At 55.1% G+C, this 14,097-nt stretch overlaps 1 protein-coding gene across 2 annotated transcripts in view; it reads left to right on the top strand.

The window, feature by feature from the left end:
- The first annotated feature begins 9,583 nt into the window (after nucleotides 1–9,583).
- Nucleotides 9,584–14,097, top strand: part of PDGFRB (platelet derived growth factor receptor beta) — a 37,228-nt gene continuing 32,714 nt past the window's right edge. For both annotated transcript variants that reach the window (XM_079772324.1, XM_079772323.1), the window contains exon 1: nucleotides 9,584–10,230. The gene's annotated coding sequence lies outside the window, so the exon portion shown is untranslated. The remainder of the gene's footprint in view (nucleotides 10,231–14,097) is intronic.

Raw genomic sequence — 14,097 nt, 5'->3', positions numbered from 1 at the left:
CAACCCAAGTGGAGGGGCAGGTGGGCAGTTGAGGGGCCATGAGTGAGCTGGGAGTGGGATCCGAGGAAGATTTCCTGAAGGACAGGGCTTTGGGTCAGAAAGGCTGCGGAAGGAGGTTCAGAGCCAAGGAGCTGCTCAGAAGCCCCCTATGGGGTTTGATCTCTGACATTTCTTGGGGCCCCCAAATGTGCAGGGACATGTGGCCCCAGAAGTAGACAGAATGAGACAGATTCTTATCTATGCAGCCTGTCTCTCCCTTGAGTCACCACATTGGCCCGGGGCAGGTCAGCGTATCTCAGGGCTAGACAGACGTGTCAGGATTAGGACACCATTGACGGGGCCCAGTGCAAAATGACAATGTGAGATCCCGCATTCAAAAATTACTAAGGGGGAGAGATCAGCCAAAGGGCTTGTATGCATGTATATAAGCCTAACCAATGGACACAGACACCAGGGGGGTGAGGGCATGAGTGGGGGGTGGGGTGGGGAGGCAATGGGGGGATAAGGACACATATGTGATACCTTAATCAATAAAGAAAAAATTATTTAAAAAAAGAAAGAAAAAATTAAGAATTTCAAAATGGCAACAGCAGAGAGTTCAACCAAGCATAAGGCCCTTCTAAACATGGGGCCCTGTATGACTGCACAGGTGACCCACCCATGAAGCTTGCCCCAGTCAGGATCTTATTTTGGGGGGGCTCTGATGGACACAGAGCACGGACAGTAGGCCCAGGGCTCCCCTTCCTGCTCAGAGGAACTCTTCCCATTGTACAGGTGGAAGCACTGAGGCCTAGAAAGGAAAGAGGCAGTGCCCAAGTTTATGCGATAAAACGAAGGCTGCTCTTGGAGAGGGGAGCAGAGACTGCCTGGGTTGTGGCTGATGTGGATGCAGACATGGCTGCCTCAGCAGGGAAGGCCCCCTTCCCGTGTCAGGAATTGGATGTGTTGGTAAAATTTTACTCAGAAGTCATGTAAAATCTTTCACAGGGTCCGTGAGAAACTGGAAAGGTACAGAGAGAGGAGGACGGGGCTCTACTCTCTGATCTGAGGTAACTGGGACTGCTCCGGCTGGAGGAAGAGAAAACCTGGAGTGGCACTTGAAGGTCTGAGTGTGGGGAATGGGACAGGGCAGAACTGGGACCTGAGAAAGAAAGAAAGCTGCAGGCACAGACATAGATTGCAACCCACCCACAATGAAGTGCTCTCTAAAGGGCCATCCATCAGGAAATGGTTTGTCATGAAAAAGAGTGAGCTCACCATCACAGGAGGTATGTAAGTGATTGCTGGAAGTCCCTGGTCAAGGATGCTGCAGAAGAGGCCTATCCTGGGGCGGGGTGGGAGGGGGGGTGGGAAGGTCAGTGACCTCTGACTCCAAGAATATGCTAAATCAGATCTAAATGGAAGGCTTAAAGGTTGGGAAAAGGCATAGGTATTCATTTGTGTTCATTCATTTGACAACTATGTATTAACACTCCTCCTTTGTGCTGACACTTTTAGGTACAGGATGAGACCCTGCCTCAAGGTGCTTACAGAAATAGGAAAGGGAAATGCAGAGATGAATCAAATAATCACAAATAAAGGTAAAATTACATCTTGGTGAGGGCCAGGAATCCACAGATTTGGCCCAATTGGAGGAGACAGGAAAGTGTTGCAAGAGAAAGTGACATATGAGTCAAGGCCCTGGGAGTAGGGAAGGACATTGTGGGCAGAGGGGCAGTGTTGAGGCCCAAGGGGACACATGGTCCCCTGGAACTGAAGCACCAGTTTGGTGTTAGTGATGGGGGCAGGAGATGGGGGGCAGGAGATGAGTCCGGAGAGGGGTGGGGCAAGGCCCAGCAGGCCAGGCATGATGAAGGATGTTATCAAGGGTGAGAGTGGGAAGATGGCTGTGGCTGGTGTGTGGAGAATGAGCCAGAGGAGTGAGGAAGATGGTGTCCAGGACTTGGGAAGTGGCTGAGAAATGGGGGACTTTTCAGCAAAGCAGGGTCTATTTCCTTGATCAGGGAGAGTGCAGAGCCAGGGAGCCCTGAGGTCTAGGGGAGCCATCCCAGTTGCTCCGTGGTCCCCTCGGTGCTGTCCTCTCCCAGGGTGAAGTCTGGACTTGCCTCCTATTCCACACACACCCCTAGGGTGAGCCTCCCCAGCCTGCTCTTTCCTGAGCCCTGGGTGTTGGGAAGGATGGGGCAAATTCATTCCATTTGCTGGGTGATGAAAGGAAGCACAGAGAGGTCCAGGTACTTGGCCAAGGTCACACAGGTGCAGGGCTGGGTACAGAAGCTGGGTTTCCTGACCTCACTGGCCGTTCTCAATGCCCAGATTGCCTGAGGGGTCCTCAGCCCAGCCCTGCTGATCCTCCAGTCCACCTCGGGTAGCAGAGCAGGGGCGGCATGGATCCAGAGCATCCTGACCATGGAAGACCCTCAGAGAGCCAACTCGCTCACATGACAACAACATGAAGGCCCAGAAGCTTACAGAACGAAGGTGGGTTTTTTCTATTCTATGATCCCACAGCAGGTCAGTGCTGTATTGGAAATAGACCCAGGTATTCTGACCCCCAGCACAGTGCCCCTTCACTGCATCTCTCTGAGATTGCAGAGTTGGACCCTTTGCCTGTGCTGGATAATAATAACAATAGAATGACTATTGAGCATCAGTAAGTGCCAGGCACCATGCCAAGTAGTTTGCATGTACAGGTATCCCCCACTTTTTGAAAGTTCACTTTATACTACTTTGCTTTTAGGAAAGACCTACACTAGTACCTGTTTCTGCTAAGGGACAGATAGAGGATTTTTGCTTTTATGAAAAAGGCAAAAAATCAAGTAGCTTTCAGCATTTGTTTTGCCATGAGCCCTCAGAGAGGCAGTGTGTACCCTGAGCAGCGAGGGTGGCCTCTCCAAGCTCCTTCCCCAGGAGCTACGCTCAGCATCTCCGCATCAAGCCATCATAGCTTCGATCTGTGTCTGAAATACCTGTGCTTCATCCCAATTTATTTTGTGCATCCGTTAGTAAGACGTGTCCTGAGGTTAATTGCTTCTCTGCTTTACGCTGTTTCCGCTTAAGAAATGTTTCATAGGAACATTCTACTTTCCGATGGGTGTGGGGACCTGATTATCTCATCCTCCATGAGGTAGAGTTGGATTGTTATCTCTCTTTTGCAGATGAAGCACCTGCAGCTCAGAGAAGTGAAGTCACCTGCCTGAGGCCACCCAGCCAGGCAGCGGCCTGCGCCTGCGTGGAAGTTCTTTGCTCTCCAGCTGAGCCAGCCTGGGAGGATAGTGAGCCTGTGTGTGCCTCACAGCACCCCCCACGCCCCAATCCCAGGGTTTTGCTTAAACAAATAGCTGGTTCTTCCTCTTTCTCTGGCTTCATCGTGCAAAAGACCCTCAGGAATCCCTTATGACCACCTCTGGGTGGACCACCCCCCATCAGAGACCTGAGCCAGCCTTGATGTGACACCCCCAGCTTCTTCCCAAGGACACTGTGACCTTGTTTGAAAGTCCCAGGCTGGGTGGCTGAAATGGCAGGTCCTCCCCTCTGACTTGCCCTTACCTCCCTGGGCCTCAGTGTTCCCAGGTGGCCACTAGGGACTGGTTTAGACGGGGGTCCAGCGATGGTGCCGTGACCGTGTGCGGGTGGAGAAGCACCACCCCCCTCCGTCCACCACGTCTCGTTGGCACAGCCTCTTCCTCTCTGACAGCCCCTTATCTCTGGGAGCGGCTGTTTATTGGACCTCTCCTTCCCGCTGGCTCCCCGGGAGGGCCCCTCTTCCCTCTGGAAGTCCTCCCTCTGGGCTGCTCCCACACCCCCCACCGGGGCCTCCTGGGTGGGGTGCAGAGAGGATGGCCTCATAAAGATCTGGGTGATAACCTGGTTTTTAAATCAGGTTTATGGCCCTGGGAGAGAAAAGGTTCTGGGCTCAGCTTTCTGTTGGAAGTGGTTTACTTAAGAGTAGCTGGTCGGCACCAGGGCCAGCATTAGGCCGACCTGGACTGCGGGCTCGTCCCAACCACGCCTCCACCTCACTCTGTGACCCTGGGCGAGGAAATCTCCCTCTCTCAGCTGTGCCTGAGGTGCCCGCAGGGGTGGTAATTCCCACCTTGTTCACCTTCAGGGGGCAGATGCGAGGCTCTCCGGTGGGTGCTGGGGCTTCTGTCAGGTGTCTTTGCAGCCCCTCCCTTCCCCTGGTAGTACCTTTCCTTTCCTCTTCCTGCCCCTCCAGAGGCTGGGGCGCCATCTGCTGGCACTGCCAGGTACTACTGAGGGGCTCACTGGCTGCCTGGTCTCAATCATGGTCCCAGCTTTGCTGACTCTCCTTCCGCTCCCTGTGGGGAAACAGTGCCCTGGAGGAGGGAGGCAGTCCCCCAGAACACTGCCACTTAGGGAGCAGAGGGGACAGAATGTCCTTATCCAAAGGAGCACTGTGTCTGACCCTCTGTTCAGAGGAGATAGAGAAGTCAGGGGAGGAAAGGAAGCTTCCAAGGTGAGTCCGTGGGCAAGCATGGACTGGGGCCCAGAAGTCCCAACTCCCTGTCAGGTGCATTCCTGCAGCCTCTCAGATGGTTGGGGGCAAGCAGTCAGCCCATGCTGGGCTTCAACAGCATCCCTGCTAGCCTCACCCCCTCGCCTCTTGCCCCCATTAGCAAGCGCACTTCAGTGACCTGATCTCATTGGTCTCCTGTTTAAAATCCTGCAGTGGCCCCTCCTGACCTTCAGGATTAAAGTCAGACTCCTCTGGGGCCCAAAGGCCCTGACACCTGGCCCCTGACTACCTCTCTAGCCTATACCCCCCTCCCACCCCCCCATGTCCTCTCTCTGGCTCTCAGCCATTCTTTTCTTTCTGTTCAAGGACTCCAAGCTCTTCCTGGCCTCTACACTTTTGCACATGTTTCCTCTACCTAGAACATGGTTCCTGTCCCTGCATTATGTGTGTCCTCTTGACCCCGGGTCTCCGTTGAAATATTTCTTCCCCAGGGAGGCCTTAATCTGCCTAAACAAGAACCCCCACCTATCCAGCCCATTATTCTCTCTCTTTCATCACACATCACAATTTGATATGATTAAGTTGTGGTTTCCTTGGTGTTATCTGGTGAGCTGTAGGAAGACAGGGCACACAGTAGGTGCTCAATTAACTTTGGTTGCATGGAGAAATGGTGAGAGGAATAGGATGGTCTTGGAGTCAGAGTCAGAGGCCCCATTCTAGACTTGCTGTGTGCCATTGGAGCAGGTTCTGGCCCTCTCTGGGACCCAGTGTGTCCGGGGCGGGGAGATTTGTGGCCTCTGAGGGTCCTGCTGTTCTGATGACCTTGAGACACCTGTGGTAGGCACACAGGACCCACCCTTGTTCCCTGGGGCACTGGGGCTGAGGCTAGCTGGAGAGACTGAAGTAAACAGGGTCTTTTTTTTTATTATTATTAAGTATATTTTTATTGATTTCAGAGAGGAAGGGAGAGGGAGAAAGAGAAATATCAATGATGAGAGAGAATTATTGATCGGCTTCCTCCTGCATGCCTCCCACTAGGATTGAGCCTGTAACCTGGACATGTATCCTGACCGGGAATCAAACCATGACCCCCTGGTTCATAGGTCGACACTCAACCACTGAGCCACGCAAGCTTAGCAGCAGGTCTTGAAGCTCTTATATCCTGGGACCCTGTCAGGCCTTGGTGGCTACAGTCTGGCCCAGTAAGAGCAGTCCTAGGTGCCTGGGGTAGGAATGTGGCCTGAAGTCCCCACTGGTCCCTGTGCTCAACTAGACAGCCACTATGCTTAGTGTCCAGGAGGGAAAGGGGCAGTTGCCACTGCATGCCTCTTCTGGCTCCCCAGCTGCAGGAATGAGGACCTTCCTGCTCAGGGTGGGCAGCGGGGAAGCGCACTGAGCCAGAGGTCCGGTGTCCTGCATTCCAGCCCCTTTCTCTCTCTGCTAACCTGCTCCAAGTCCCCTGTGTGCTCTGGGCCCCAGTTCCCATGCCTGTACAATGGACTCACTCTTAGGACTCTTGGGGCCCCGATATCCATCCAAGATGACTGTGCTGATGCCTGGGACATGTGTGCTACTTCCTCGGCCCAGGAGGAGCCTGGGGTGGGGGGTGGGGGGCGCAGTGCTGGGAGCGTGGGAGAGCCAGATGTGGTGGCCGCTGGCCCTGCCTGAGTGAGTGCTGAGCGGCCTCCTGGGAAATCTCCCACTCAGGCGCCCTTTCCGGACCCCGTTCCTCCCACCCCCAAGCCCGCCCCACTGAGAACTGTGGCTTCCGGCTCTTACAAGGGTAGTTGGGGGGGGGGGGGATCGAGATGGGGGTCAGTTCAGCCTGGTTCCCTACTTCAGGGAAGAGCATGAGAGTATATAGACAAAACAAACACTCATTTCCAGTCCTGGTCACACACAGTCACTTGAGTCACTGGGCCCCCGTCATCGCGGCTCTAAAGCGAGGGGTTGTCCCAGCTTCCGGAGGACTTCTGTGACAGCAGCTCCCTGAGAATCTGTCACCTTTTGTGGATTTTTCTTGCTTTTCTCTGTTCCTTGCATAAAGTGCCTTCTATGCATCACTTATTCAGGCCTCTCAACAACTCTGTGAAGTAGGCACTTGTATCCCCATTTTACAGCAGAAAACACTGAGGCTGAGACAGCTCAGATCAGGTCATTTGTCCAGGGTCCCACGGCCAGGAAGAGGCAGAGCTGGGTTGGAACCGCCCACATCAGAGCTCCCCTTGAGCGTGCCACCGTGCAGTGGGGAGGGGAAGTGCTGAACCCCAACGCTCAGAGCTCTGTTCTCCCTCTCCTCCGCATCCCACTCCACCTTGGGCAGCGCTCCCCACACTCTGTGCTCACCCACTCTCAGCCCAGCTTCCCCCAAGACAGGGCTCCCAGCATCTGGGCAGATGGGATACTACTAATGGCTCCTCCTGTTCACAGTGGGGCTGGGGCCATGCTGACCACCCCAGAATGTCGGTGCTGTACGGCCCATGGGCACTGCCCACTGCCCACCCTTCAGAGTGCACAGAGGAAACAGGCCCAGAGAAGGAGAGCTCAGCCCAGGGGCACACAGTGATGGGTTTCAGCCAGAATGAGGGAAACCCACTATCCCAATCGTAACACTTCCAGACACTGTGCTAAGCCCTTTAAGTGCATTGCTATTGCTTCACTCTCCAGAGGAGCAAACTAAATGACTCAGGAGTCTAAATGACTTGCCTAAAATCATGCAGCTTGGACCTGCAGAAGCTGGGATTTGAACCCAGATCAATCTCTAGTTTCTGAACCTGCCCTGTCAGTCATGACCCTTCTGCCTCAACTGTCCAGCCCTCGGAGAGTGTCCTATGGTGTCCTGTGTGACTCTGCACCCCCGAACCCCATCCCAGCTGAGAGGAGGTGTAGCAGCCCTGATGCCTGCCAAGGGTTAATGGTAATAGGGGCTAAGTGATTCCAGATGGGCCAGCCGGACGGCTGGGCTGGCCGGAAACTGGCGGCCGCCAGCTTCCCAGGGGAGGCACCACCAGCCACCCCCTCCCCTCTGTGCTGCATCTCTGGTCCCCAGCTGTCCCCTTGCCCTGGGGCCCACTAGCCTCCTCTCTTCAGCCAGAGTCCAACTCCAAGGAAGTTGCAGACAGAGCATCCCAGGGGCCTACCAGCACAGTGAGTCCCATGTACAGGTGGGGAAACTGAGGCTCAGGGAGGACAAGGTACAGGCCACATGACAAGTCCTCGGCTAGGTCTCCTGACTCCCAGACTAGTTTGGGGGGGACTAGGGGTTGAAACACCTCCTTACTGGCCCTGAGCTAAGGTGTCCCAGCAGATGGGCCAACACTTCAGAGGTGAATGACCAAGGCAAATGCCAGCAAGGGGGAGGGGGGTGGTTTGTAAAGACTGATGGAGTTTTGGGCACAAGAAATCCCTGTGCGGGCTGACCCTATGATCTTTAAAGTGCCCTGTATTCCCCTATGACCCGCTGCCACAAAGCTGGGCCAGGCCCCCTCTCTTGGAGGCTGTCTTGGCCCCCACCCTACGGCCTGGGGTCAGTCTGAGAACCCCTCTCCCTGTGTGGCCCAGCCCAGATGCTCTGCTGGGCAAGCCCCACTGGGACAAGACCAAGAAATGACTGCAGGATTGGTTCCTGTGGTTGGCACAAAATCCCAGCTCAAGCAACCCCCTGCCCTGTGAGCAGGGCTCGGGAGGAGGGTAGACAGAGGAACAGGCTCTGTCTTGCGTGACCGGGGACACTTTCTTCCCCTCTCCGGACTCAGTTCCCTTGTGTATAGTAGTGGGGTAGGGGGTGACTCAGATCAACTCTCTAAGCCCTTGTAAAATGGTGCCTGGCTGGCCGGCATGGCTCAGTGGTTGAGCGTCGACCTATGGACCAGGAGGTCACGGTTCGATTCCCAGTCAGGCCATATGCCCGGGTTTTGGGTTTGATCCCCAGTGAGGGGCGTTCAGGAGGCAGCCGATCAATGATTCTCTCTCATCATTGATGCTTTTATCTCTCTCGCCCTCTCTTCCTCTCTGAAATCAATAAAAATATATTAAAAAAATAAAATGATGCCCTTTGGTATCTAAGGGCCAGGCATTTGTGACTAGAGACATCTTGTCTGAGGAGATGAGGCTGGGAGAAGTGAGGGGACGAGGACCCAGCAGCGGTCCTGGAGGAGACGCTGGTGGGGGCGGGGTGGGGGGGGGGAAGGCAGGAGGATGGAAATGGAATATAACAGGTACTCGACATACCTGTTGAGTGACTAATGAGAGACAGAGAGAGGGATAACCTAGAAAGAAGGCAGGACAGGAGAGCCGGTTACCCTGCAGTGTGGGTCTTCCGCTGGGGTCAGGTCACCTGCGGCTGTTCCAGCGTGTCACTCATGCGACCTGATTTTGCTCCAGTTCCGCCATTGTGGTGTGAGCTTGGGAAGCTCAAGTATCTCCTCTGAGCTTCAGTTTCCTTGTCTATCAAACGGGGAAAGAATCCTTCCCTGGAACTCCAAGAGCTTTGACATAATAAAAAGAAATATGTCTTGAAATCTGAAGTATGCTGGTGACCTTAGACAAGTATTTCCCCCTCTCTTCCCCGGTTCACCCCAGGGCCTTGGTTTCTTCTTTTGAGAAGTGATTGACCATCTTGGAAGGTCTTTTCATCTTTTCCAAGTCACCTCTTCTCAGAAGCCCTCTCTGATTTCCTCCAACCTCAGTTAGATGCCCCTATCAGCCCCCTGCCCTCCCTTGGAGTACCTGCCTGTGCATTGTCTCTCTCCCACCAGCCTGGGCGCCCCTGAGGTCAAGGACTGTATCCTACTGGCTACTGCATTTCCAGCACTCAGCACAGTGTCTGGCACATAGTAGGTGTTCAACATACTTGTTCAATGAATGGATGTTGAGTGAATAAACTGTATAAGTGATCAGAGTTCTCTTTATAGATGGGGAAACTGAGGCACAGAGAAGGGACCCACGCCCAGGTGCTATGGCAAGCGGAGGCTGCCACCCGAGACAGGCATTAGGCTAGTGGGGCTGGGGCACTCTTTAATAAAAGTGACTCAGCGGCTGGCGTGGGCTGTGGAATTTCTAAACATCCCCTCACATCCTGAGAGAGCAGGCGACGGGAGGGAGCAAGCAGAGGGAAAGGAGGAAGAAAAACAAGAAACTTGGGGGAAAAGAAAGAGAGGAGGGAAAAAACTAAAATTGAAAACAGACACACGCGGCGTCCACCCTCCCAGCTCCACCACCCCCCCCCCCTTCTCCAGCTGGGCCAATCAGAGGCCGCCCTGCAGCCTTTCCCCCTAAGTGGGGGGGCAGGGAAGCCCACAATGGTGTGAGCTCCGGGGGCTGCCAGCCGCCCCGCAGTCCCCGGCCCGCCCCGTCTGGGACCCAGGATCGCTCAGTGCGGAACTTGGACCGGGAGAGGAGGAGGACAAGGAGAGAGCTGGGCCTTTCTGACCAGCACCCTCCGGGGCAGCTGCCTGTGTGGAGCGACACAGACAGCCAGACCCAGGGCGGCCCCTCCTGGCTACCCTGCTCCTCCCAAAGGATGCTTTGGGCGTGAGGCCACTCCTCACCCCGCAGCCCCCCACTCTCTCCCCTCTCCAGAGGCTCCCGCGGCCCACAGCAGTCCTTCCTGCTCTCCTACCCAGCGGCTTCCCCATTTCTAGCCAGCGAAGACTTTTTGATATCAGGAGAGGGAAGTGAGGAGGACTTCCTGGAAGGGGTGACAGCCCAGGGCCTGGACCTTGCCCACACCAGAAGGCATCAACAGCAAGGTAAGTGCTCGTACAGGGGGGAACCCCAGCTCCTTGGCCTGCCCCCCTACCCCAGCCTGTGCCTTCTCAAGTAGGTCAAAAAATGTAAAATATTTTTAACAAAACCAGATGGGAGGAGACTGGAGGCTGTGGGCAACATCAGGGATGGAGGAACCAGCTTTCTCCTCTCTCCTGCTTTGGCTGCGTCTGGGGGAGAGTGGCCCAGGCCTCCTCAATCCTGCTATCCCCCGACCTCATCAAATAAACCCCAGAAGTTTCTGGGTGCCATGCTGAGTGGGGGTCTCCAAAGCACAGCAGCGCCTGTTGGAAGTGGGGACTGCGGGGAGGGGAGTGAGAAGGAAATTGGGAGATGGCAAGCAGGGCACACGGAAAGGGGACCTAGCAGGGGAACAGGGGACCTCAAAGCCATAGCCCTGTCCCCAAGCCTTGTCCCTAAGAATCTGTTTGGCTTTAGGCCAGTAGGGCGCCAGGCAACCTCTGGGGATTTAAATGGATTTGCAAATTTTCCAGATTCCTAAGATGTCCTTCCAAACCCCCAGTGGCTGGGAAAGTTCGAAGGCGGCGAGGGGGCTGGGGCTTGGCAGGCCATGTTCACGTAGCTAGGGCTGGGGGTCAGGGACCTGGCCCTCAGATCTGGGTGCCCCTCAGTGAAGAAGGGGGATCGGCTGCTGGGCCCTTTCCCCTGGTCCCAGGCCGCTGCTCAGGCCTCCGGGCCAGCTCCCTCCTTCCACTGCTTCTCCACTCTCTCCTAAAACAAAAATCGGACCACAATTCCACTGTGCGTCTTCGTGTAGAAAGCCCAGCTCCTAACCGTGCTTCCCCTGATGGTCACTCCCTGCAGTCCAGGACTATGTGGAGTGCTTTATAAGTGTGATCTCGTGTAATGCTGACCAGCAACTCCCGCCTTAGGTGTGGGGAAACGGAGGCTCACAGCAGCAAGTAAGGAGGGCTACATGACTTCAGAAGATGTCGTACAGTATGCTGTCCCTGCCTGCATCTGTGATCCCACAGTGCACAGAGGCCTCCAGCGACATCTTCTGAAGTCATGTAGCCCTCCTTGCTGTACCACACAGCAAGTAAGTGGCAGAGTGCTGGTACACAGTAAGCTCCCTGCCCTGTCACTCCAAACTTGTTCCTTGTGTTCCTGTTCCTTCCAGTCAGACACCAGGATTCCCCCAAGGAATTGGCACAATCTTGCCTATGGACACATCCTACACATTCCCTTCAAGGAGCCTGCCCACTCCACCTCCTCCAGGCAGCCTTCCCAGATTATACCAGTCTTTCAAGTGCTCGCCATGCCCTGCTCACTGGTGACTTGTTGCTTGGCCCTTTCTTCCCCTTTGTGTTCTGTTTGCATATCACAGATCCTTCAGGCCCTGGGCTTCCCTGTCTTGTGTTCTGTCCCTCATGTCCTCCTATCAGCAATGGGGCTAAGACCATGTCCTGGTGAAAGGGAGGAGGGGCTGGCTGAAGAGCCTCTGTTCTCAAGTGTGAGACCAGAACCCCAGGCCTCCTGCCTTCGCTCAGGTAGCCTTCCAGAACACCGTGCAGTTCCTCCAGACTGCGTTTGTCTCTGTCAAACAGGGAGGGGTGTCCCTGCCTGCATCTGTGATCCCACAGTGCACAGAGGCCTCCAGCGACATCTTCTGAAGTCATGTAGCCCTCCTTGCCTCCGAGCTGAGTCCACAGCACTCGGGGACAGGAGGACCATGTTGGTCACTGTCATTAAGTGCTGAGCCCATCCAGGCACAGAGCAGGCCTTTGGGTCAGTTTTGCTCCCCCTGCTTTGCCGACAAGGGAGCCAAGGCTTAGAGAGGCTGAGTGACTTTCCCCAGGTCACACGTTAGAGTTGGTATTGGGACCACGGTCTGCCTGAATCCAAAGACTTAACCCCCACGCTACCCGCGTCGGAGGGGAGAGTCTCCATCTTCCCACAGAGCCTCTCCTGGCTCCAGCGCCAACAGCAGCAGAAAGTTCTGCATCGGGCTTGACCTGCTCCCAGGTCCACCTGGTCCTGGCTTGGTCCTGAATGAGGGCCATCTGGTCAACACCCTCCCTTCAGCAGTGCTCAGGCAGCCCTCCCTCCTCTGTGGGAAGAAGAGCTGAGACTTGTAATTGCCCACAGATGTGGGGCAGCGGAAAGCACCATGGATCCAGAGTCAGGAGACCTGGCGCTTGCCCTGGCTCCACTCAGATCCATTGTGTGGCCAACCTCAGGCCCATGTCTTCTTTCTGGGCTGCGTCCGCACCTGGAAGGCAGTGGGCACCATGGGTAAACAGCGCCAGGTTTGGGCATCCGCTGACCATGCGTTACCCCCCATTCGGCTTCTGGCTGACTGCGTGATCCTGGGCCAGCGCTCTGCCTCTCTGGTATTGGTCCCCAACCAGTGTGTGAGCTCCACGAGCTAACAGCGCAGGTAAGACTGTCAGCATGGTCCCTGCCCTTCGTGGGCTGGACCCAATGTCATTGTCTGGGCAAGGGCCACGCTCTCCTGCCTCCTGCACAGAACAACTTGGCTATGAATTTCATCTGCAGTCTGCAAAAAGCTATGCCCGTGGGAGGGACCTGACCACCATTGGCATTCTAAAGGCCCACCGCCATCTTCCGGGCACAGTCTGCCTGAGACCAGCTGCTTCTCGGCTGAGGGAAGGGACTCGGGGTGTTTTGCTCAGGACAGGCAGCTGAGTATGGTAAAGAGGGAGGAAGGAATGAGAGGGTCCCCAGACATCCCTGAAATACATCCCCTGCCTACCCCCCATTTTTTGCACATGGTTCAGACCCTGCAGTCAGTGGACCTGGGGAAGGGGGAGACCTTCCTCCACTGCTTTCTGCCATCCCCCACCCCCACACGCACCCCCAGGAGCCACCCCAGAGGCTCCTTGGCTGGAAAGCCGTGTGTACAGGATGATATAACGGGCCAGCCCCTTCTGAGCACTTCCATCGTGTTTTACATCCATTCCCTCGAAGCTCACTGCCGTATTTCTCAGCGCTTAAAACAGGTCGGCATTCAGTAAGTGCTCAAATATTTGCTGAACTAATTTAATCATTACATCAACCTCCAGGAGTAGATATAAATTCTCTCTGGGTTACAGATGAGGACATGCCCAGAGAGGTTAAGTCAGTTGCCCAAAATCCCACAGCGAGGAAGTTGTGGAGCCGGGACTTGCACCTGGGTGTTTGTCACTCCAGCGCCCTGATGAGAGGCTGGGTGGGGCTTGGGTCCCCCCTACAGATCCAGCATAAACTCTGAGAATGTGCCTCAGCCGTGGGGGTGGTCCTGAGACCCTGAAACTCACCTTGGATGCCTGTGGGGGCGTCAGTCCCTCTCGGGGCCTTAGTTTTCCCATTAGTAAAATAAGGAAGTTGACCGAGATGATCTCTAAGCTCCTTCCAGCCCTAAAGCAATTCCAGGATTCCGGGCCGATGCAGCCCAGGTTGGCAGGCGCAGCAGCCCTGTTGTGTACTCAGGGATCATGCATATTTAACTTCACGGTGGAAGGGTTTTTTTCTTACCCTTTTTCTCCATGTTGCAGAAAGTGGTCGGGATCGATGACCACTAATGGAAAACTGTTACCTGCAATAACTAGGAGAACTTTCGGACAATGAAGAGCAGCCTGTGAATGCACTCCGTTTCTCAGGGAGCAGAGCCCGCGTGCCCGTTTTCCCGGGACACTGAGGAAGGAGGGTCGGGAGGTGCGCCTGTTAGGGTGTGTGTGTGATGCTGTGACCATTTAGGTCTTTTCCAATGCTGATTTTTTTTTTTTTAACCTCCTATGCTCTGATTTCAAGAGGAAGTAAGGCTTTGGCCAGTGGTAGATGGGCACACGATGGGGTCCAGAGGTGAGGGAAGGGAGGCCGAGTCGCAC

The sequence above is a fragment of the Cnephaeus nilssonii genome (genome assembly GCF_951640355.1).
Source record: "Cnephaeus nilssonii genome assembly, chromosome: 5".
Taxonomy (NCBI): domain Eukaryota; kingdom Metazoa; phylum Chordata; class Mammalia; order Chiroptera; family Vespertilionidae; genus Cnephaeus; species Cnephaeus nilssonii.
Note: the sequence above shows the minus strand (reverse complement) of the source record. Positions and strands in the feature narration are given on the sequence as shown.